Source organism: Stegodyphus dumicola, chromosome 1, assembly GCF_044657685.1.
Source record: "Stegodyphus dumicola isolate Sdum_Otavi_A_Nest chromosome 1, ASM4465768v1".
In the NCBI taxonomy this organism is placed as follows: domain Eukaryota; kingdom Metazoa; phylum Arthropoda; class Arachnida; order Araneae; family Eresidae; genus Stegodyphus; species Stegodyphus dumicola.
The window spans coordinates 280996323-281019264 of record NC_140768.1 but is presented as its reverse complement, the minus strand read 5'-3'; the positions used below and the strand labels follow the sequence as shown (position 1 = coordinate 281019264).

Genomic DNA, 22942 nt, shown 5'->3' with positions numbered 1-22942 from the left:
GTCTTATTGAACAAAGTTCTGTTTGGAATATTTTGATGACTATGTTGCAAGTATGAATGATGATGCCTAATTCTAAATCATTCGCGGTTTCCACTAGAAGGGCTTGTCCCTAATGATGCGCTTGGATGCGTCTGACTACTTGCCATTTGTAGTGATTTTATTTTATTTACAAGAATTATCTTTGTATCGACAGTATACTGTATTAGTTTGTGGTACCTTTCTCGAGAAAGAGCATTATTTAAATATAAATAAAAACACCTTATCTCCAACTTTTTTTATTTTTTACTAGAAGGCTTATTTGTCAAAATAATTTGCATATGTTTGTGTACTTTCCTTTTGTAACATTTAATTGATTATACTATTTTACTATGCTGTTCGAATGAATATACAAGAAGTATGAAACATGACGCGTATTATAAATCATTTTTGGTTTTCCCTGAAGGTCTCATCCCTAATGCTAGGATGGATGTGTGTCACGACATGCCATTTCTGCTGATTTGATTTTCATTATAATACATGTTTTTGCATTAAGAATTGACTGTGTTGCGAGTGAGCATTACTCAAGTATGAATAAAAACACTATTTTGAGTGCCTATTTGTAAAGATACCTTATATATGTGTCAATATTTGGCCTTTTTTTGTGCTGTTACCATCCTCTTGATTTGTGCATGTGTGATTGCTCTTGTACCCATAGTACATGTGGGATTTCTGAAAAGAGAGCATTATGGTTTCCACGGAAAAAAAATTTCTGTAATGATAGCGTTATGTGTCTGAGTATTTGCCTCTTGTACTGATTTCACTTTGTCTATGATAACATTTATATCAGTTTAATGTCTTGTTGAATAAGGTTCTGTTTGGAATATTTTGGTTATTACGTTGCAAGTATGAATAATGACACCTAATCTAAATCATTCGCGGTTTCCACTAGAAGGGCTTGTCCCTACTGATAGCTTGGATATGTCTGAATACTTGCTGTTTGTACTGATTTGATTTTAGTTACAAGAATTGTAAGAGAGTATTACTAAAGCAGGAAAAAAAGCATCCAAGTATTACTTTTTTTGGTTAGAAGGCTGATCCCTAAATAAAGCTTAAAATGTTTGGATACTTTGTTTTTGTAACGATTTCTTTTTGTGGTGATATTACTGTTACATCCTGTTGATTTGCGCATGTATAATTAATTACTCTTGCACACATTTTCACCTGTGTGAGTTCTGAATAAGGAGTATCATGGTTTCCACGGAAGACTTATCTGTAATGTTAGGTGTATATTTCTGAGTATTTGCCTCTTGTACCGATTTCTCTCTGTAATAACATTTATATCAGTTCAATGTCTTATTGAACAAAGTTCTGTTCAGAATATTTTGATGACTATGTTACAAGTATGAATGATGATGCCTAATTCTAAATCATTCGCGGTTTCCACTAGAAGGGCTAGTCCCTACTGATAGCTTGGATGCGTCTGACTACTTGCCATTTGTAGTGATTTTATTTTATTTACAAGAATTATCTTCGTATGGACAATTTACTGTATTAGTTCGTGCTAACTGTCTCGAGAAAGAGCATTGTTTAAGTATAAATAAAAACTCCTTATCTCCACCTTTTATTTTTTACTAGAAGGCTTATTTGTCAAGATAATTTGCATATTATTGTGTACTTTCCTTTTATAACATTTAATTGATTATACTATTTTACTATGCTGTTCGAATGAGTATACAAGAAGTATGAAACATGACGCGTATTATAAATCATTTTTGGTTTTCCCTGAAGGTCTCATCCCTAATGCTAGGATGGATGTGTGTCACGACATGCCATTTCTACTGATTCGATTTTCATTATAATACATGTTTTAGCATTAAGAATTGACTGTTGCGAGTGAGCATTACTCAAATATGAATAAAAACACTAAGTATTTTTTTTTTTTTTTTTTTTTTTGAGTGCCTATTTGTAAAGATACCTTATATATGTGTCAATATTTGGCCTTTTTTTGTGCTGTTACCATCCTCTTGATTTGTGCATGTGTGATTGCTCTTGTACCCATAGTACATGTGGGATTTCTGAAAAGAGAGCATCATGGTTTCCACGGAAAAAAAATTTCTGTAATGATAGCGTTATGTGTCTGAGTATTTGCCTCTTGTACTGATTTCACTTTGTCTATGATAACATTTATATCAGTTTAATGTCTTGTTGAATAAGGTTCTGTTTGGAATATTTTGGTAATTACGTTACAAGTATGAAATCATTCGCGGTTTCCACTAGAAGGGCTTGTCCCTACTGATAGCTTGGATACGTCTGAATACTTGCTGTTTGTACTGATTTGATTTTAGTTACAAGAATTGTGAGAGAGTATTACTAAAGCATCAAAAAAGCATCCAAATACTACTTTTTTTGGTTAGAAGGCTGATCCCTAAATATAGCTTAAATATGTTTGGACACTTTGCTTTTGTAACGATTTCTTTTTGTGGTGATATTACTGTTACATCCTGTTGATTTGCGCATGTATAATTACTCTTGCACACATTTTCACCTGTGTGAGTTCTGAATAAGGAGTATCATGGTTTCCATGGAAGACTTATCTATAATGTTAGGTGTATATTTCTGAGTATTTGCCTGTTCTACCGATTTCTCTCTGTAATAACATTTATATCAGTTTAATGTCTTATTGAACAAAGTTCTGTTTGGAATATTTTGATGACTATGTTGCAAGTATGAATGATGATGCCTAATTCTAAATCATTCGCGGTTTCCACTAGAAGGGCTTGTCCCTAATGATGCGCTTGGATGCGTCTGACTACTTGCCATTTGTAGTGATTTTATTTTATTTACAAGAATTTTCTTTGTATCGACAGTTTACTGTATTAGTTTGTGGTACCTTTCTCGAGAAAGAGCATTATTTAAATATAAATAAAAACACCTTATCTCCAACTTTTTTTATTTTTTACTAGAAGGCTTATTTGTCAAAATAATTTGCATATGTTTGTGTACTTTCCTTTTATAACATTTAATTGATTATACTATTTTACTATGCTGTTCGAATGAGTATACAAGAAGTATGAAACATGACGCGTATTATAAATCATTTTTGGTTTTCCCTGAAGGTCTCATCCCTAATGCTAGGATGGATGTGTGTCACGACATGCCATTTCTACTGATTCGATTTTCATTATAATACATGTTTTAGCATTAAGAATTGACTGTGTTGCGAGTGAGCATTACTCAAATATGAATAAAAACACTAAGTATTTTTTTTTTTTTTTGAGTGCCTATTTGTAAAGATACCTTATATATGTGTCAATATTTGGCCTTTTTTTGTGCTGTTACCATCCTCTTGATTTGTGCATGTGTGATTGCTCTTGTACCCATAGTACATGTGGGATTTCTGAAAAGAGAGCATCATGGTTTCCACGGAAAAAAAATTTCTGTAATGATAGCGTTATGTGTCTGAGTATTTGCCTCTTGTACTGATTTCACTTTGTCTATGATAACATTTATATCAGTTTAATGTCTTGTTGAATAAGGTTCTGTTTGGAATATTTTGGTAATTACGTTACAAGTATGAAATCATTCGCGGTTTCCACTAGAAGGGCTTGTCCCTACTGATAGCTTGGATACGTCTGAATACTTGCTGTTTGTACTGATTTGATTTTAGTTACAAGAATTGTGAGAGAGTATTACTAAAGCATCAAAAAAGCATCCAAATACTACTTTTTTTGGTTAGAAGGCTGATCCCTAAATATAGCTTAAATATGTTTGGACACTTTGCTTTTGTAACGATTTCTTTTTGTGGTGATATTACTGTTACATCCTGTTGATTTGCGCATGTATAATTACTCTTGCACACATTTTCACCTGTGTGAGTTCTGAATAAGGAGTATCATGGTTTCCATGGAAGACTTATCTATAATGTTAGGTGTATATTTCTGAGTATTTGCCTCTTCTACCGATTTCTCTCTGTAATAACATTTATATCAGTTTAATGTCTTATTGAACAAAGTTCTGTTTGGAATATTTTGATGACTATGTTGCAAGTATGAATGATGATGCCTAATTCTAAATCATTCGCGGTTTCCACTAGAAGGGCTTGTCCCTAATGATGCGCTTGGATGCGTCTGACTACTTGCCATTTGTAGTGATTTTATTTTATTTACAAGAATTATTTTTGTATCGACAGTTTACTGTATTAGTTTGTGGTACCATTCTCGAGAAAGAGCATTATTTAAATATAAATAAAAACACCTTATCTCCAACTTTTTTTATTTTTTACTAGAAGGCTTATTTGTCAAAATAATTTGCATATGTTTGTGTACTTTCCTTTTATAACATTTAATTGATTATACTATTTTACTATGCTGTTCGAATGAGTATACAAGAAGTATGAAACATGACGCGTATTATAAATCATTTTTGGTTTTCCCTGAAGGTCTCATCCCTAATGCTAGGATGGATGTGTGTCACGACATGCCATTTCTACTGATTCGATTTTCATTATAATACATGTTTTAGCATTAAGAATTGACTGTGTTGCGAGTGAGCATTACTCAAATATGAATAAAAACACTAAGTTTTTTTTTTTTTTTTTTTTTTTTTGAGTGCTTATTTGTAAAGATACCTTATATATGTGTCAATATTTGGCCTTTTTTTGTGCTGTTACCATCCTCTTGATTTGTGCATGTGTGATTGCTCTTGTACCCATAGTACATGTGGGATTTCTGAAAAGAGAGCATCATGGTTTCCACGGAAAAAAAAATTCTGTAATGATAGCGTTATGTGTCTGAGTATTTGCCTCTTGTACTGATTTCACTTTGTCTATGATAACATTTATATCAGTTTAATGTCTTGTTGAATAAGGTTCTGTTTGGAATATTTTGGTAATTACGTTACAAGTATGAAATCATTCGCGGTTTCCACTAGGAGGGCTTGTCCCTACTGATAGCTTGGATACGTCTGAATACTTGCTGTTTGTACTGATTTGATTTTAGTTACAAGAATTGTGAGAGAGTATTACTAAAGCATCAAAAAAGCATCCAAATACTACTTTTTTTGGTTAGAAGGCTGATCCCTAAATATAGCTTAAATATGTTTGGACACTTTGCTTTTGTAACGATTTCTTTTTGTGGTGATATTACTGTTACATCCTGTTGATTTGCGCATGTATAATTACTCTTGCACACATTTTCACCTGTGTGAGTTCTGAATAAGGAGTATCATGGTTTCCATGGAAGACTTATCTGTAATGTTAGGTGTATATTTCTGAGTATTTGCCTCTTCTACCGATTTCTCTCTGTAATAACATTTATATCAGTTTAATGTCTTATTGAACAAAGTTCTGTTTGGAATATTTTGATGACTATGTTGCAAGTATGAATGATGATGCCTAATTCTAAATCATTCGCGGTTTCCACTAGAAGGGCTTGTCCCTAATGATGCGCTTGGATGCGTCTGACTACTTGCCATTTGTAGTGATTTTATTTTATTTACAAGAATTATCTTTGTATCGACAGTATACTGTATTAGTTTGTGGTACCTTTCTCGAGAAAGAGCATTATTTAAATATAAATAAAAACACCTTATCTCCAACTTTTTTTATTTTTTACTAGAAGGCTTATTTGTCAAAATAATTTGCATATGTTTGTGTACTTTCCTTTTGTAACATTTAATTGATTATACTATTTTACTATGCTGTTCGAATGAATATACAAGAAGTATGAAACATGACGCGTATTATAAATCATTTTTGGTTTTCCCTGAAGGTCTCATCCCTAATGCTAGGATGGATGTGTGTCACGACATGCCATTTCTGCTGATTTGATTTTCATTATAATACATGTTTTTGCATTAAGAATTGACTGTGTTGCTAGTGAGCATTACTCAAGTATGAATAAAAACACTATTTTGAGTGCCTATTTGTAAAGATACCTTATATATGTGTCAATATTTGGCCTTTTTTTGTGCTGTTACCATCCTCTTGATTTGTGCATGTGTGATTGCTCTTGTACCCATAGTACATGTGGGATTTCTGAAAAGAGAGCATTATGGTTTCCACGGAAAAAAAATTTCTGTAATGATAGCGTTATGTGTCTGAGTATTTGCCTCTTGTACTGATTTCACTTTGTCTATGATAACATTTATATCAGTTTAATGTCTTGTTGAATAAGGTTCTGTTTGGAATATTTTGGTCATTACGTTGCAAGTATGAATAATGACACCTAATCTAAATCATTCGCGGTTTCCACTAGAAGGGCTTGTCCCTACTGATAGCTTGGATATGTCTGAATACTTGCTGTTTGTACTGATTTGATTTTAGTTACAAGAATTGTAAGAGAGTATTACTAAAGCAGGAAAAAAAGCATCCAAGTACTACTTTTTTTGGTTAGAAGGCTGATCCCTAAATAAAGCTTAAAATGTTTGGATACTTTGTTTTTGTAACGATTTCTTTTTGTGGTGATATTACTGTTACATCCTGTTGATTTGCGCATGTATAATTAATTACTCTTGCACACATTTTCACCTGTGTGAGTTCTGAATAAGGAGTATCATGGTTTCCACGGAAGACTTATCTGTAATGTTAGGTGTATATTTCTGAGTATTTGCCTCTTGTACCGATTTCTCTCTGTAATAACATTTATATCAGTTCAATGTCTTATTGAACAAAGTTCTGTTCAGAATATTTTGATGACTATGTTACAAGTATGAATGATGATGCCTAATTCTAAATCATTCGCGGTTTCCACTAGAAGGGCTAGTCCCTACTGATAGCTTGGATGCGTCTGACTACTTGCCATTTGTAGTGATTTTATTTTATTTACAAGAATTATCTTCGTATGGACAATTTACTGTATTAGTTCGTGCTAACTGTCTCGAGAAAGAGCATTGTTTAAGTATAAATAAAAACTCCTTATCTCCACCTTTTATTTTTTACTAGAAGGCTTATTTGTCAAGATAATTTGCATATTATTGTGTACTTTCCTTTTATAACATTTAATTGATTATACTATTTTACTATGCTGTTCGAATGAGTATACAAGAAGTATGAAACATGACGCGTATTATAAATCATTTTTGGTTTTCCCTGAAGGTCTCATCCCTAATGCTAGGATGGATGTGTGTCACGACATGCCATTTCTACTGATTCGATTTTCATTATAATACATGTTTTAGCATTAAGAATTGACTGTTGCGAGTGAGCATTACTCAAATATGAATAAAAACACTAAGTATTTTTTTTTTTTTTTTTTTTTTGAGTGCCTATTTGTAAAGATACCTTATATATGTGTCAATATTTGGCCTTTTTTTGTGCTGTTACCATCCTCTTGATTTGTGCATGTGTGATTGCTCTTGTACCCATAGTACATGTGGGATTTCTGAAAAGAGAGCATCATGGTTTCCACGGAAAAAAAATTTCTGTAATGATAGCGTTATGTGTCTGAGTATTTGCCTCTTGTACTGATTTCACTTTGTCTATGATAACATTTATATCAGTTTAATGTCTTGTTGAATAAGGTTCTGTTTGGAATATTTTGGTAATTACGTTACAAGTATGAAATCATTCGCGGTTTCCACTAGAAGGGCTTGTCCCTACTGATAGCTTGGATACGTCTGAATACTTGCTGTTTGTACTGATTTGATTTTAGTTACAAGAATTGTGAGAGAGTATTACTAAAGCATCAAAAAAGCATCCAAATACTACTTTTTTTGGTTAGAAGGCTGATCCCTAAATATAGCTTAAATATGTTTGGACACTTTGCTTTTGTAACGATTTCTTTTTGTGGTGATATTACTGTTACATCCTGTTGATTTGCGCATGTATAATTACTCTTGCACACATTTTCACCTGTGTGAGTTCTGAATAAGGAGTATCATGGTTTCCATGGAAGACTTATCTATAATGTTAGGTGTATATTTCTGAGTATTTGCCTGTTCTACCGATTTCTCTCTGTAATAACATTTATATCAGTTTAATGTCTTATTGAACAAAGTTCTGTTTGGAATATTTTGATGACTATGTTGCAAGTATGAATGATGATGCCTAATTCTAAATCATTCGCGGTTTCCACTAGAAGGGCTTGTCCCTAATGATGCGCTTGGATGCGTCTGACTACTTGCCATTTGTAGTGATTTTATTTTATTTACAAGAATTTTCTTTGTATCGACAGTTTACTGTATTAGTTTGTGGTACCTTTCTCGAGAAAGAGCATTATTTAAATATAAATAAAAACACCTTATCTCCAACTTTTTTTATTTTTTACTAGAAGGCTTATTTGTCAAAATAATTTGCATATGTTTGTGTACTTTCCTTTTATAACATTTAATTGATTATACTATTTTACTATGCTGTTCGAATGAGTATACAAGAAGTATGAAACATGACGCGTATTATAAATCATTTTTGGTTTTCCCTGAAGGTCTCATCCCTAATGCTAGGATGGATGTGTGTCACGACATGCCATTTCTACTGATTCGATTTTCATTATAATACATGTTTTAGCATTAAGAATTGACTGTGTTGCGAGTGAGCATTACTCAAATATGAATAAAAACACTAAGTATTTTTTTTTTTTTTTTTTGAGTGCCTATTTGTAAAGATACCTTATATATGTGTCAATATTTGGCCTTTTTTTGTGCTGTTACCATCCTCTTGATTTGTGCATGTGTGATTGCTCTTGTACCCATAGTACATGTGGGATTTCTGAAAAGAGAGCATCATGGTTTCCACGGAAAAAAAATTTCTGTAATGATAGCGTTATGTGTCTGAGTATTTGCCTCTTGTACTGATTTCACTTTGTCTATGATAACATTTATATCAGTTTAATGTCTTGTTGAATAAGGTTCTGTTTGGAATATTTTGGTAATTACGTTACAAGTATGAAATCATTCGCGGTTTCCACTAGAAGGGCTTGTCCCTACTGATAGCTTGGATACGTCTGAATACTTGCTGTTTGTACTGATTTGATTTTAGTTACAAGAATTGTGAGAGAGTATTACTAAAGCATCAAAAAAGCATCCAAATACTACTTTTTTTGGTTAGAAGGCTGATCCCTAAATATAGCTTAAATATGTTTGGACACTTTGCTTTTGTAACGATTTCTTTTTGTGGTGATATTACTGTTACATCCTGTTGATTTGCGCATGTATAATTACTCTTGCACACATTTTCACCTGTGTGAGTTCTGAATAAGGAGTATCATGGTTTCCATGGAAGACTTATCTATAATGTTAGGTGTATATTTCTGAGTATTTGCCTCTTCTACCGATTTCTCTCTGTAATAACATTTATATCAGTTTAATGTCTTATTGAACAAAGTTCTGTTTGGAATATTTTGATGACTATGTTGCAAGTATGAATGATGATGCCTAATTCTAAATCATTCGCGGTTTCCACTAGAAGGGCTTGTCCCTAATGATGCGCTTGGATGCGTCTGACTACTTGCCATTTGTAGTGATTTTATTTTATTTACAAGAATTATTTTTGTATCGACAGTTTACTGTATTAGTTTGTGGTACCATTCTCGAGAAAGAGCATTATTTAAATATAAATAAAAACACCTTATCTCCAACTTTTTTTATTTTTTACTAGAAGGCTTATTTGTCAAAATAATTTGCATATGTTTGTGTACTTTCCTTTTATAACATTTAATTGATTATACTATTTTACTATGCTGTTCGAATGAGTATACAAGAAGTATGAAACATGACGCGTATTATAAATCATTTTTGGTTTTCCCTGAAGGTCTCATCCCTAATGCTAGGATGGATGTGTGTCACGACATGCCATTTCTACTGATTCGATTTTCATTATAATACATGTTTTAGCATTAAGAATTGACTGTGTTGCGAGTGAGCATTACTCAAATATGAATAAAAACACTAAGTTTTTTTTTTTTTTTTTTTTTTTTTTGAGTGCTTATTTGTAAAGATACCTTATATATGTGTCAATATTTGGCCTTTTTTTGTGCTGTTACCATCCTCTTGATTTGTGCATGTGTGATTGCTCTTGTACCCATAGTACATGTGGGATTTCTGAAAAGAGAGCATCATGGTTTCCACGGAAAAAAAAAATTCTGTAATGATAGCGTTATGTGTCTGAGTATTTGCCTCTTGTACTGATTTCACTTTGTCTATGATAACATTTATATCAGTTTAATGTCTTGTTGAATAAGGTTCTGTTTGGAATATTTTGGTAATTACGTTACAAGTATGAAATCATTTGCGGTTTCCACTAGAAGGGCTTGTCCCTACTGATAGCTTGGATACGTCTGAATACTTGCTGTTTGTACTGATTTGATTTTAGTTACAAGAATTGTGAGAGAGTATTACTAAAGCATCAAAAAAGCATCCAAATACTACTTTTTTTGGTTAGAAGGCTGATCCCTAAATATAGCTTAAATATGTTTGGACACTTTGCTTTTGTAACGATTTCTTTTTGTGGTGATATTACTGTTACATCCTGTTGATTTGCGCATGTATAATTACTCTTGCACACATTTTCACCTGTGTGAGTTCTGAATAAGGAGTATCATGGTTTCCATGGAAGACTTATCTGTAATGTTAGGTGTATATTTCTGAGTATTTGCCTCTTCTACCGATTTCTCTCTGTAATAACATTTATATCAGTTTAATGTCTTATTGAACAAAGTTCTGTTTGGAATATTTTGATGACTATGTTGCAAGTATGAATGATGATGCCTAATTCTAAATCATTCGCGGTTTCCACTAGAAGGGCTTGTCCCTAATGATGCGCTTGGATGCGTCTGACTACTTGCCATTTGTAGTGATTTTATTTTATTTACAAGAATTATCTTTGTATCGACAGTATACTGTATTAGTTTGTGGTACCTTTCTCGAGAAAGAGCATTATTTAAATATAAATAAAAACACCTTATCTCCAACTTTTTTTATTTTTTACTAGAAGGCTTATTTGTCAAAATAATTTGCATATGTTTGTGTACTTTCCTTTTGTAACATTTTATTGATTATACTATTTTACTATGCTGTTCGAATGAATATACAAGAAGTATGAAACATGACGCGTATTATAAATCATTTTTGGTTTTCCCTGAAGGTCTCATCCCTAATGCTAGGATGGATGTGTGTCACGACATGCCATTTCTGCTGATTTGATTTTCATTATAATACATGTTTTTGCATTAAGAATTGACTGTGTTGCGAGTGAGCATTACTCAAGTATGAATAAAAACACTATTTTGAGTGCCTATTTGTAAAGATACCTTATATATGTGTCAATATTTGGCCTTTTTTTGTGCTGTTACCATCCTCTTGATTTGTGCATGTGTGATTGCTCTTGTACCCATAGTACATGTGGGATTTCTGAAAAGAGAGCATTATGGTTTCCACGGAAAAAAAATTTCTGTAATGATAGCGTTATGTGTCTGAGTATTTGCCTCTTGTACTGATTTCACTTTGTCTATGATAACATTTATATCAGTTTAATGTCTTGTTGAATAAGGTTCTGTTTGGAATATTTTGGTCATTACGTTGCAAGTATGAATAATGACACCTAATCTAAATCATTCGCGGTTTCCACTAGAAGGGCTTGTCCCTACTGATAGCTTGGATATGTCTGAATACTTGCTGTTTGTACTGATTTGATTTTAGTTACAAGAATTGTAAGAGAGTATTACTAAAGCAGGAAAAAAAGCATCCAAGTACTACTTTTTTTGGTTAGAAGGCTGATCCCTAAATAAAGCTTAAAATGTTTGGATACTTTGTTTTTGTAACGATTTCTTTTTGTGGTGATATTACTGTTACATCCTGTTGATTTGCGCATGTATAATTAATTACTCTTGCACACATTTTCACCTGTGTGAGTTCTGAATAAGGAGTATCATGGTTTCCACGGAAGACTTATCTGTAATGTTAGGTGTATATTTCTGAGTATTTGCCTCTTGTACCGATTTCTCTCTGTAATAACATTTATATCAGTTCAATGTCTTATTGAACAAAGTTCTGTTCAGAATATTTTGATGACTATGTTACAAGTATGAATGATGATGCCTAATTCTAAATCATTCGCGGTTTCCACTAGAAGGGCTAATCCCTACTGATAGCTTGGATGCGTCTGACTACTTGCCATTTGTAGTGATTTTATTTTATTTACAAGAATTATCTTCGTATGGACAATTTACTGTATTAGTTCGTGCTAACTGTCTCGAGAAAGAGCATTGTTTAAGTATAAATAAAAACTCCTTATCTCCACCTTTTATTTTTTACTAGAAGGCTTATTTGTCAAGATAATTTGCATATTATTGTGTACTTTCCTTTTATAACATTTAATTGATTATACTATTTTACTATGCTGTTCGAATGAGTATACAAGAAGTATGAAACATGACGCGTATTATAAATCATTTTTGGTTTTCCCTGAAGGTCTCATCCCTAATGCTAGGATGGATGTGTGTCACGACATGCCATTTCTACTGATTCGATTTTCATTATAATACATGTTTTAGCATTAAGAATTGACTGTTGCGAGTGAGCATTACTCAAATATGAATAAAAACACTAAGTATTTTTTTTTTTTTTTTTTTTTTGAGTGCCTATTTGTAAAGATACCTTATATATGTGTCAATATTTGGCCTTTTTTTGTGCTGTTACCATCCTCTTGATTTGTGCATGTGTGATTGCTCTTGTACCCATAGTACATGTGGGATTTCTGAAAAGAGAGCATCATGGTTTCCACGGAAAAAAAATTTCTGTAATGATAGCGTTATGTGTCTGAGTATTTGCCTCTTGTACTGATTTCACTTTGTCTATGATAACATTTATATCAGTTTAATGTCTTGTTGAATAAGGTTCTGTTTGGAATATTTTGGTAATTACGTTACAAGTATGAAATCATTCGCGGTTTCCACTAGAAGGGCTTGTCCCTACTGATAGCTTGGATACGTCTGAATACTTGCTGTTTGTACTGATTTGATTTTAGTTACAAGAATTGTGAGAGAGTATTACTAAAGCATCAAAAAAGCATCCAAATACTACTTTTTTTGGTTAGAAGGCTGATCCCTAAATATAGCTTAAATATGTTTGGACACTTTGCTTTTGTAACGATTTCTTTTTGTGGTGATATTACTGTTACATCCTGTTGATTTGCGCATGTATAATTACTCTTGCACACATTTTCACCTGTGTGAGTTCTGAATAAGGAGTATCATGGTTTCCATGGAAGACTTATCTATAATGTTAGGTGTATATTTCTGAGTATTTGCCTGTTCTACCGATTTCTCTCTGTAATAACATTTATATCAGTTTAATGTCTTATTGAACAAAGTTCTGTTTGGAATATTTTGATGACTATGTTGCAAGTATGAATGATGATGCCTAATTCTAAATCATTCGCGGTTTCCACTAGAAGGGCTTGTCCCTAATGATGCGCTTGGATGCGTCTGACTACTTGCCATTTGTAGTGATTTTATTTTATTTACAAGAATTTTCTTTGTATCGACAGTTTACTGTATTAGTTTGTGGTACCTTTCTCGAGAAAGAGCATTATTTAAATATAAATAAAAACACCTTATCTCCAACTTTTTTTATTTTTTACTAGAAGGCTTATTTGTCAAAATAATTTGCATATGTTTGTGTACTTTCCTTTTATAACATTTAATTGATTATACTATTTTACTATGCTGTTCGAATGAGTATACAAGAAGTATGAAACATGACGCGTATTATAAATCATTTTTGGTTTTCCCTGAAGGTCTCATCCCTAATGCTAGGATGGATGTGTGTCACGACATGCCATTTCTACTGATTCGATTTTCATTATAATACATGTTTTAGCATTAAGAATTGACTGTGTTGCGAGTGAGCATTACTCAAATATGAATAAAAACACTAAGTATTTTTTTTTTTTTTTTTGAGTGCCTATTTGTAAAGATACCTTATATATGTGTCAATATTTGGCCTTTTTTTGTGCTGTTACCATCCTCTTGATTTGTGCATGTGTGATTGCTCTTGTACCCATAGTACATGTGGGATTTCTGAAAAGAGAGCATCATGGTTTCCACGGAAAAAAAATTTCTGTAATGATAGCGTTATGTGTCTGAGTATTTGCCTCTTGTACTGATTTCACTTTGTCTATGATAACATTTATATCAGTTTAATGTCTTGTTGAATAAGGTTCTGTTTGGAATATTTTGGTAATTACGTTACAAGTATGAAATCATTCGCGGTTTCCACTAGAAGGGCTTGTCCCTACTGATAGCTTGGATACGTCTGAATACTTGCTGTTTGTACTGATTTGATTTTAGTTACAAGAATTGTGAGAGAGTATTACTAAAGCATCAAAAAAGCATCCAAATACTACTTTTTTTGGTTAGAAGGCTGATCCCTAAATATAGCTTAAATATGTTTGGACACTTTGCTTTTGTAACGATTTCTTTTTGTGGTGATATTACTGTTACATCCTGTTGATTTGCGCATGTATAATTACTCTTGCACACATTTTCACCTGTGTGAGTTCTGAATAAGGAGTATCATGGTTTCCATGGAAGACTTATCTATAATGTTAGGTGTATATTTCTGAGTATTTGCCTCTTCTACCGATTTCTCTCTGTAATAACATTTATATCAGTTTAATGTCTTATTGAACAAAGTTCTGTTTGGAATATTTTGATGACTATGTTGCAAGTATGAATGATGATGCCTAATTCTAAATCATTCGCGGTTTCCACTAGAAGGGCTTGTCCCTAATGATGCGCTTGGATGCGTCTGACTACTTGCCATTTGTAGTGATTTTATTTTATTTACAAGAATTATTTTTGTATCGACAGTTTACTGTATTAGTTTGTGGTACCATTCTCGAGAAAGAGCATTATTTAAATATAAATAAAAACACCTTATCTCCAACTTTTTTTATTTTTTACTAGAAGGCTTATTTGTCAAAATAATTTGCATATGTTTGTGTACTTTCCTTTTATAACATTTAATTGATTATACTATTTTACTATGCTGTTCGAATGAGTATACAAGAAGTATGAAACATGACGCGTATTATAAATCATTTTTGGTTTTCCCTGAAGGTCTCATCCCTAATGCTAGGATGGATGTGTGTCACGACATGCCATTTCTACTGATTCGATTTTCATTATAATACATGTTTTAGCATTAAGAATTGACTGTGTTGCGAGTGAGCATTACTCAAATATGAATAAAAACACTAAGTTTTTTTTTTTTTTTTTTTTTTTTTTTTTTTGAGTGCTTATTTGTAAAGATACCTTATATATGTGTCAATATTTGGCCTTTTTTTGTGCTGTTACCATCCTCTTGATTTGTGCATGTGTGATTGCTCTTGTACCCATAGTACATGTGGGATTTCTGAAAAGAGAGCATCATGGTTTCCACGGAAAAAAAAAATTCTGTAATGATAGCGTTATGTGTCTGAGTATTTGCCTCTTGTACTGATTTCACTTTGTCTATGATAACATTTATATCAGTTTAATGTCTTGTTGAATAAGGTTCTGTTTGGAATATTTTGGTAATTACGTTACAAGTATGAAATCATTTGCGGTTTCCACTAGAAGGGCTTGTCCCTACTGATAGCTTGGATACGTCTGAATACTTGCTGTTTGTACTGATTTGATTTTAGTTACAAGAATTGTGAGAGAGTATTACTAAAGCATCAAAAAAGCATCCAAATACTACTTTTTTTGGTTAGAAGGCTGATCCCTAAATATAGCTTAAATATGTTTGGACACTTTGCTTTTGTAACGATTTCTTTTTGTGGCGATATTACTGTTACATCCTGTTGATTTGCGCATGTATAATTACTCTTGCACACATTTTCACCTGTGTGAGTTCTGAATAAGGAGTATCATGGTTTCCATGGAAGACTTATCTGTAATGTTAGGTGTATATTTCTGAGTATTTGCCTCTTATACCGATTTCTCTCTGTAATAACATTTATATCAGTTTAATGTCTTATTGAACAAAGTTCTGTTTGGAATATTTTGATGACTATGTTGCAAGTATGAATGATGATGCCTAATTCTAAATCATTCGCGGTTTCCACTAGAAGGGCTAGTCCCTACTGATAGCTTGGATGCGTCTGACTACTTGCCATTTGTAGTGATTTTATTTTATTTACAAGAATTATCTTCGTATGGACAATTTACTGTATTATTTTGTGGTGCCTTTCTCGAGAAAGAGCATTATTTAAGTATAAATAAAAACACCTTATCTCCAACTTTTTTTATTTTTTACTAGAAGGCTTATTTGTCAAAATAATTTGCATATGTTTGTGTACTTTCCTTTTATAATATTTTATTGATTATACTATTTTACTATGTTGTTCGAATGAGTATACAAGAAGTATGAAACATGACGCATATTATAAATCATTTTCGGTTTTCTCTGGAAGGTCTAATCCCTCATGGATGTGTGTCACGACATGCCATTTCTACTGATTTGATTTTCATTATAATAAATGTTTTTGCATGAAGAATTGACTGTGTTGCGAGAGAGCATTACTCAAGTATGAATAAAAACACTAAGCATTTTTTTTTTGGAGTGCTTATTCGTAAACATGCCTTATATATGTTTCAATATTTGGCTTTTGTAAAAAAAAAAAATTCCCCCCCCTGTGGTGTTAACATCCTCTTGATTTGTGCATGTGTGATTGATCCTGTACCCATTGTACATGTGGGTTTTTTGAAAAGGGAGCATCATGTTTTCCACAGAAGACTTATTTGTAATTATAGGTTGTATATTTCTGGGTATTTGCCTTTTGTGCTGATTTCTTTTTGTTTGTAATAATATTTTTATCAGTTCTGATCATAATATTTTGATCAGTACTTTGCAAGTATGAATGATGACACCTAGTCTAAATCATTCGCAGTTTCCACTAGAAGGGCTTGTCACTAATGATAGCTTGGATGTGTCTGACTACTTGCCATTTGTACTAATTTGATTATAGTTACAAGAATTGTGTTCGGATGAAGAATTTACTGTATTAGTTTTCAGGTGTGGTCGGAAAGAGTATTATGCAAGTATGAGTAGAAACACATAATCTCCATCTTTTTTAATTTTACTAGAAGGCTTATCTCTGATGATAGTATGGATGGGATTGAGTAGTTTCTCTTTGTAACAATTTATTTTTGTGATGAGGTTAACATCTATTTTACTGTGTAGTTTGTATGAGTATGCAAAAAGTATAAATCATGACATCAAATCTTAATCATGTGTGACTTTCCCTGGAAAGGCTTGTCCCTAATGTCAGCTTAGGTGTGTCTGCCTACTTGTACTGATTTGAATTTATATATAACTTTTTCCGCATTAAGAATTTACTGTTTTAGTTTGAAGTATGTGTGTTAGGAGAGAGTATTATGCAAGTATCAATAAAATTAATCTCAATCTCTCTCTCTCTCTCTCTTTTTTTTTTTTTTTAACTAGAAGGCTTATCCCTTGTTAAATATGTTTGGATACGTCGCTTCTGTAACGATTTGTTTTTGTGATGATGTCACTGTTACATCCTGTTTATTTGTGCATGTATGATTGCTCTTGTACATATTTGTACTTCTGTGATTACTGAATAAGGAGTATCATGGTTTCCACAGAAAGAAATTCTGTAATGTTAGCTGTATATTTCTTAGTATTTGCCTCTTGTACCAATTTCTCTCTGTAATAACATTTACATCAGTTTAATGTCTTATTGAACAAAGTTCTGTTTGGAATATTTTGATGACTATGTTGCAGGTATGAATGATGATGCCTAATTCTAAATCATTCGCGGTTTCCACTAGAAGGGCTAGTCCCTACTGATAGCTTGGATGTGTCTGACTACTTGCCATTTGTAGTGATTTTATTTTATTTACAAGAATTATCTTCGTATGGACAATTTACTGTATTAGTTCGTGGTAACTGTCTCGAGAAAGAGCATTATTTAAGTATAAATAAAAACTCCTTATCTCCACCTTTTATTTTTTACTAGAAGGCTTTTGTCAAGATAATTTGCATATTATTGTGTACTTTCCTTTTATAACATTTAATTGATTATACTATTTTACTATGTTGTTCGAATGAGTATACAAGAAGTATGAAACATGACACGTATTATAAATCATTTTTGGTTTTCCCTGAAGGTCTCATCCCTAATGCTAGGATTGGATGTGTGTCACGACATGCCATTTCTACTGATTTGATTTTCATTATAATACATATTTTAGCATTAAGAATTGACTGTGTTGCGAGTGAGCATTACTCAAGTATGAATAAAAACACTTTAAGTTTTTTTTTTTTTTTTTTTTTTTTTTTTTTTTTGTGGTGTTACCATTCTTTTGATTTGTGCATGTGTGATTGCTCTTTAACCCATAGTACATGTGGGATTTCTGAAAAGAGAGCATCATGGTTTCCACGGAAAAAAAAATTCTGTAATGATAGCGTTATGTGTCTGAGTATTTGCCTCATGTACTGATTTCACTTTGTCTATGATAACATTTATATCAGTTTAATGTCTTGTTCAATAAGGTTCTGTTTGGAATATTTTGGTAATTACGTTGCAAGTATGAAGTCATTCACGGTTTCCACTAGAAGGGCTTGTCCCTACTGATAGCTTGGATACGTCTGAATACTTGCTGTTTGTACTGATTTGATTTTAGTTACAAGAATTGTGAGAGAGTATTACTAAAGCATGAAAAAAAGCATCCAAGTACTACTTTTTTTGTTTAGAAGGCTGATCCCTAAATATAGCTTAAATATGTTTGGATACTTTGCTTTTGTAACGATTTCTTTTTGTGGTGATATTACTGTTACATCCTGTTCATTTGCGCATGTATAATTACTCTTGCACACATTTTCACCTGTGTGAGTTCTGAATAAGGAGTATCATGGTTTCCACGGAAGACTTATCTGTAATGTTAGGTGTATATTTCTGAGTATTTGCCTCTTGTACGGATTTCTCTCTGTAATAACATTTATATCAGTTTAATGTCTTTTTGAACAAAGTTCTGTTCGGAATATTTTGATGACTATGTTGCAAGTATGAATGATGATGCCTAATTCTAAATCATTCGCGGTTTCCACTAGAAGGGCTTATCCCTAATGATAGCTTGGATGCGTCTGACTACTTGCCTTTTGTAGTGATTTTATTTTATTTACAAGAATTATCTTCGTATGGACAATTTACTGTATTAGTTTGTGGTACCTTTCTCAAAAAAGAGCATTATTTAAGTATAAATAAAAGCATCTTATCTCCAACTTTTTTTATTTTTTACTAGAAGGCATATTTGTGAAGGTAATTTGCATATGTACTTTCCTTTTATAACATTTTATTGATTATATGTTTTTAGTAAGTTGTTCGAATGAGTATACGAGAAGTTTGAAATATGACGCGTATTATAAATCATTTGCGGTCTTCCCTGGAAGGTCTTATCCCTAATGCTAGCTTGGATTTGTGTCATGACATGCCATTTCTACTGATTTGATTTTTATTACAATAAATGTTTTTCATGAAGAATCAACTGTGTTGCCAGAGAGCATTGCTCAAGTATGAATTAAAAACACTAAGTATTTTTTTTTTGGAGTGCTTATTCGTAAACATACCTTATATATGTTTAAATATTTGGCTTTGTATTATTATTATTATTGTTATTATTATTATTATTATTATTATTATTATTATTGTGTGTGATGTTAACATCCTCTTGATTTGTGCATGTGTGATTGCTCTTGTTCCCATTATACATGTGGGATTTCTGAAAAGGGAGCATCATGGTTTCCATGGAAGCCATGTCTGTAATAATAGGTTGTGTTTTTCTGGGTATTTGCCTCTTGTCCTGATTTCTTTTCGTCTGTAATAACATATTTATCAATTCTGTTCGTAATATTTTGATCAGTACTTTGGAAGTATGAATGATGACACCTAGTCTAAATCATTCACGGTTTCCACTAGAAGGGCTTGTCCTTAATGATAGCTTGGATGCGTCTGACTACTTGCCATTTTTACTGATTTGATTATAGTTACAATAATAGTGTTCGGATGAAGAATTTACTGTATTAGTTTTGAGTAAGTTTGATGGGAAAGAGTATTATGCACATAATGTCCATCTTTTTTAGTTTTACTGCAAGGCTTATCCCTGACGATAGTTTGGATGTGTTTGAGTAGTTTCTTTTTTTAACAATTTATTTTTGTGATGAGGTTAGTGTTTTTTTTACTGTGTAGTAGGTATGAGTATGCAAAACATCTAACTCATGATACCAAATCTAAATCATGTGTGACTTTCCGTGGAAGGGCTTGTCCCTAATGTTAGCTTAGATGTGTCTGCCTACTTGCCCTTTGTACTGATTTAGACTCTGACATATAAATTTTTTCGCATGAAGAATTTCCTGTGTTGCAAGTGAGCATTATTAAAGTGTGAATAAAAACACTTAACCTGAGTATTTTTTTGTGGAGGGAGGGTTTTTTCCTAAACGTACCTTATATATGTTTGGATATTTGACTTTTGTAACTTGTGGGTGAGGTGATCTTCTTGATTTGTGCATGTGTGATTGCTCTTGTACCCATTGTACATGTGGGATTTCTGAAAAGGGAGCAGCATCATGGTGTCCACGGAACATGTCTCTAATGATAGGTTGTATATTTCTGGGTATTTGCCTCTTGTGCTAATTTCACTTTGTGTATGATAACATTTATATCTGTTCTGTTCGAAATATTTTGATGAGTACGTTGCAAGTATGAATGCCGACACCTAATCTAAATCATTCGCAGTTTCCACTAGAACGGCTTGTCCCTAATGATAGCTTGGATGCGTCTGACTGCTTGCCATTTGTAATGTATTGATTATAGTTACAAGAACTGTGTTCGCATGAAGAATTTACTGTATTAGTTTTCAGTAGATGTGTTGGGTAAGAGTATGTAAGTATAAATAAAAACACCTAATGTCCATGTTTTTTAATTTTTACTATCCATGAACACAGTTTCGATATGTTTGCGGTCTTTCCTTTTCTGACATCTTGTTGTCCTCTGTTACTGTTTTATTCGATTGTTTCGATGAGTATGCTAGGAGTATGAATCATGACTCCCAATCTAAATGATTCACGGGGCCCACCAGCGGCCAAGCGGTAAAGTCGCTGAACACTGGTAGTTCGGTCCGAGGTTCGAATCCCGCGAACGGGCTGGCTGCATGGGTGTTTTCGTGGTTTTCCCCATGTGTAACGTGTATACGAGCCAGTTTCCCTTAGAAAGTCCTCCACGAAAGGCATCCCTCCCCTTAGGCAGATAGCCCTAGTGTGCTTTGCCGTAAATACATCACACACACTCACTAAATGATTCACGGTTTTCCATGGAAGGTCTTGTCCCTAATGTTAGCTTGGATATATCTTATCGCTTGGTGTTTGCACTGATTTGATTTACTTTATAGTATTTTTTTGTGCATGGAGAATTAAGTGTTAGTTTGCAATATCTGTGTTGCAAGAGAGTATTACTCAAGTACGAATAAAAACGCCTAAATAAAGGTTAAATATGTTTGGATACTTGGCATACTGATTTGATTTTAGTTACAATAATTGTTTTCTGTTTGCAGAACTAATGGTGTTAGTTCGCAGTATGTGTGTCATTATGAAATATGAATATACAACTATCTAATCCAAGTATTTTCCCTGTTATTACTAGATGGCATATCTTTAAATGTAGCTTTAATATGTATGAATTCTTTGATTTTGTGTTGATATTTTTTTCTTGTGAAGACTTTCATATCTTGTTTTGTGTACTATCTTACTCTGTATTTTGGATGATTATGCAACAAGTAAGAATGACGATGTTTGATCTAAATCATTTGCAGTTGCCACGAGAATATCTTGTGCCTAATGCAACCTCGAATGCATCTGAATACTTCCCTTTTTGTATTTTTGTTTAGAATAAATGTCATATTACTTGTCATATCTTGTTCCTAATGGTAGCTTGGATGCATCTCAACACCAACCATCCGTACCCCTTTGTTTTGGGTTATATATTTTATAACATTGTCAGGTTTTGAGATAATAGGCAAGTCATTATATTATAGAAAGTAATATTAGTAACATATGTTTTGCGTGTTATTATGGTTGCTGTATCTGATGTGCAATTTTTTTGGCTAGTTCAATTCTGTAATTGAAATCATATGCTTAATTCTGTCAAATCAAATACTGCCTATTCCTATATTTCATTTTCATGAAACCTTGTTTCTGAAGGAGTGCTAAGTAAATTTTTATAAAAGCTATCTTAGAATTAATGCCAATTTCAGTGTTTTCCCTCTTGGATTTATGGAGAAGACTTTTTGTTGCATTACTCAGAATAATTCTTCTGGTTAACGTTTGGTAAATTAAGTTTGTTTTGTTTTTCACTTGAAAGTTTTGCTCTAATAGTAGTTAGAGGTATCTGAATAGTGGCCAGTAATGTGTTTCTTTTGGTTCTTGGTACCTGCATATTATAAACATGGTTTGTTGCTATTAATGAATTTTTTGTTTTAGATATCCTAAAATTTTTGTATGTGCTAAATATTTTTCAAAGAACTAAATTTTTTGGTGTTTTTGTCATTAAGTATATATGTCTGATGCATGTCGCTGTACTGCTTTTGCCGTCATTGGCAATGACACTTCAGGTACATGCTAAATAAATCAGAAAGATAAATTAGCTGCTTTTATTTTATGTAAAAGTTGGCCAGTCACCTGTCTGACATTTTCTTTTATGATAAAAGAAATATTAAATGTTTCTAGATACATTACTTTGTTATCTAATGGGGGCATGAAATTTATATATAAATTAAAAGAATAAATAGGCTGCTTTTAGTTTATGCCAAAATCAGCTACTTAATATGTGTGAAAGTATTCATGTGCTGATAATAGATAATATAATAAGTAAAACAATTATTTTGATATATTTAGGCATGTTGCTCTGCTGTTATTGTCATTCAGGGCAGTAACACTTTACAGACATGCTAAATTATTAAGGAGGATAATT

The 22942-nt window shown here is 32.5% G+C and overlaps 1 protein-coding gene across 2 annotated transcripts in view; it reads left to right on the top strand.

Moving 5' to 3' along the window:
• The window catches only part of Non1 (nucleolar GTP-binding protein 1), an 87341-nt gene that overhangs the window by 34994 nt on the left and 29405 nt on the right, over positions 1-22942 (top strand). The gene's annotated exons all lie outside the window — the stretch shown is intronic.